Source organism: Ursus americanus, chromosome 18, assembly GCF_024610735.1.
Source record: "Ursus americanus isolate L20-20 chromosome 18, mUrsAme1.1.p, whole genome shotgun sequence".
Lineage (NCBI taxonomy): Eukaryota > Metazoa > Chordata > Mammalia > Carnivora > Ursidae > Ursus > Ursus americanus.
In genome coordinates, this window is record NC_142144.1 from 19,572,840 (window position 1) to 19,576,412 (window position 3,573).

Here is a 3,573-nt window from a genome sequence, read left to right on the forward strand (position 1 = left end):
TAATACTGTAAATTTTTGTATTGAGATATAATTCACGTATCATAAAATTCACCCTTTTAAAGCGAACCATTCACTGATTTTTTTAAAAGATTTTATTTATTTATTTGACACAGAGAGACAGCCAGCGAGAGACGGAACACAAGCAGGGGGAGTGGGAGAGGAAGAAGCAGGCTCCCAGCAGAGTAGGGAGCCTGATGCCGGGCTCGATCCCAGGACTCTGGGATCACGCCCTGAGCCAAAGGCAGACGCTTAATGACTGAGCCACTCAGGAGCCCCCACTGATTTTTTTTTAAGATTTTATTTATTCATTTGAGAGAGACAGAGCACAAGCAGGGGGAGAGGCAGAAGCAGACTCCCCACTGAGCTGGGAGCCTGACATGGGGCTCGATCCCAGAACCTGGAGATCATGACCTAGGCCAAAGGCAGATGCCCAACCATCTGAGCCACTCAGACACCCCTGATTTTTAATATAGTCACAGGTTTTACAAGCATTGCCACTATGTAATTCCAGACTATTTTCATCACTCCAAAAAGAGATCTGGCACCCATTAAGCTGTCACTCCCCATTGTCCCCTCCCCCTCAGCCCCTGGCAACACTGATACACTTTCTGTCTCTATGGATTTGTCTAATCTGGACATTTCATATAAATGGGATCACCCAATATGCGGCCTTTCATGTCTGGCTTCTTTCTTTCTTTTTTTTCTTTTTTTTTAAGATTTTATTTATTTATTCGACAGAGATAGAGACAGCCAGCGAGAGAGGGAACACAAGCAGGGGGAGTGGGAGAGGAAGAAGCAGGCTCATAGCGGAAGAGCCTGATGTGGGACTTGATCCCAGAACGCCAGGATCACGCCCTGAGCCAAAGGCAGACGCTTAACCGCTATGCCACCCAGGCGCCCCTGTCTGGCTTCTTTCATTCAGCATAATATTTTCAAGATTCATCCACATTGTAAAATGTTATCAGTATTTTATTCCTTTTCGTGACCGAATAATATTCACCCGTGATGAGTGTTTGGGCTGTTTCCATTTTCTGGCTATTATGAACAATCCTGAACATTCATGTACAGGTTTTTTTGTGTGAACACACGTTTTCAATTCTCTTGGGCATATACCTAGAGATGGAATTGCTGGCTGGTATGGTAACTCTATGCTTATCCTTTTGAGGAATTACCAAACTGGTTTTCAAAATGGCTTTACCGTTATACACTACTTTCAGCAGTGTACAAGAGTTCCAACTTTTCCGCATCCTTGCTAATGCTTTTTATTGTCTATCTTCTATTTTACGGTCATCCTGGCAGGTGTGGAGTGGTATCTCATTGTAGTTTTTATTTATAATTCCCTAAAACATATATTCTTTGGAGAAATGCCTATTCACATCCTTTGCCTATTGGGTTATCTTCAATTGAGTTGTCTTTTTATTTTTTTTTAAGTTTATTTTTTTTTTTCAGTAATCTCTGCATCCAGTGTGGGGCATGAACTCACAACCTGAAATCAAGAGTTGCACAATCCACCAACTGAGCCAGCCAGGTACCCCTGTCTTCTTATTGTTAAGTTGTAGAGTTCTTTATATATTCTGGATACAAGTCAGTTATCAGATACATGATTATCTTATGATTTGCAAATATGTTCTCCCATCTTGTGGGTTGCCTTTTCAATTTCTTGATAGTGTTTTTTGAAGCATACAGTTTAAGAATTTTTTTGGGGGGGCGCCTGGGTGGCACGGCGGTTAGGCGTCTGCCTTCAGCTCAGGGCGTGATCCCGGCGTTATGGGATCGAGCCCCACATCAGGCTCCTCTGCTGTGAGCCTGCTTCTTCCTCTCCCACTCCCCCTGCTTGTGTTCCCTCTCTCGCTGGCTGTCTCTATCTCTGTCGAATAAATAAATAAAATCTTTAAAAAAAAAAAAAGAATTTTTTTTGGAATATGGAAATTGATCACTATCCTGTTATCACCATCAAAACTTACGATCGTGATGTTTTCTTCTTGCCTTTGTACAAGGCCAAGAGAGACACTGGCTACTTTGACAACCATAAGTGAACTCCAGGAACGTCACCTACAGCATGACCTCTGTGATCAAAGCGAGCAATCAGAACTTCATCATTTTCCTCACTAAAATTCAAACAACCATCATTGAGTACAAAGGCTGTGATTTTCTTGCCATTCTTGATCCGTTGGACCCTGACATGCTTCCTGATGGCAGAATCTGTCTGTTTGGGTTCTCTCCCTACTTTTTCCAGCACGATTCCCTTTGTATGGAAGGTGCCTCCAAAAGGGTTGGCCTTCAAGGCTGTGCCCAAATGGGCTTTCTTGTACTTTATCATGCCACTTCTGATCTTGTCGGTGGCCACAGAGCTTCCTGGCCGTACAAACACCTTGACACTTGCCCATCCTGCCAGCACCAGGGGACTGACAAAAGAGGAAGTTTTAAATTTTGATAACATTTATGATTTTTCCCCTTTGGTTGTTTGAGCTTTAGATGTCATATCTAAGAAAACAATGTTTAATTTAAAAATCACAGCAATTCAAACTTAGTTTTCTTCTAAGAGTTTTATAATTTTAGCCTCTGTTTTACCTTTGATTCACTTTCTGAAGTAGATCTATATGGTATGAAGTAGGGCTCCAACTTTATTCTCATGGATGTGGATAGCCAGTCATTCCTGTATCATTTATTGAAAAGACTATTCTTTCCTCATTGAAGTTTCTTGGCACCTTATGGGAAATCAGTTGACCATAGGTGTATGGGTTTATTTCTGGAAGCTCAAAAATTTTTTTTTCAAGGTTGTATTTATTTATTTATTTGACAGAGAGAGAGAGAGAGCCCAAGCAAGGGGAGCAGCAGGCAGATGGAGAGGGAGAGAGCTCCCTGCTCAGCCAGGGAGCCTGACGTGGGACTTGATCCCAGGACCCTTGGATCATAACCTGAGCCGAAGGCAGATACGTAACTGACTGAGCCACCCAGGCACCCTTGGACTCTCAAATCTATATGTCTCTTCTTATGCCATTACCACAATGTCTTGATTACTGCCGCTTTGTACTAAGTTTTAAAATTGGAAAGTTGGAGTCTTCCAACTTTGTTTTTCCTTTACAGTGTTGTTTTGGCTATTCTTAGCCCCTTGTATTTTCATGTGAATTTTAGGATCAGCTTGTGAATTTCTGAAGAAATAAAAAAGACAGCTGAAATTTTAATGCAATGTCAGAGATTTTTCAAAGCCCAATGCATATCTCATTCCCCAGGTTCTTTTATTCAGCTCTTTTTGTTTTATCTATTGTTTGGTCCAACTATTTTCTACCGCCTCAGGGAGCCAGGAAGTTAAAAAATTGCCTGTAATTGTTTTTGACAAACACCTCGAGGGAAAAGTTTCCTTGCACTGGGCAAGCACTGAATCAGGTCAAAGATAGCTTTGAACATGGAGATTTCCAAGGACTCACCAGATGGGGCAGATCATGAAAACTGACTGGGAATAAGGCTTTGAAGGAGGTATAGTACTGTTCTGCTCCATCTATTAGCCACCAGGCTACTGGTTTTTACCCCAAAGGCAGACTGTTAGTTTTCAAGACTACTGCAGAGCTGGAG

The 3,573-nt window shown here is 42.0% G+C and overlaps 1 pseudogene; it reads right to left on the minus strand.

The window, feature by feature from the left end:
- Nucleotides 1-1,960: 1,960 nt before the first annotated feature.
- Nucleotides 1,961-2,387, minus strand: LOC123788106 (small ribosomal subunit protein uS12 pseudogene; annotated as a pseudogene).
- Between the last annotated feature and the right edge of the window lie 1,186 nt (nt 2,388-3,573).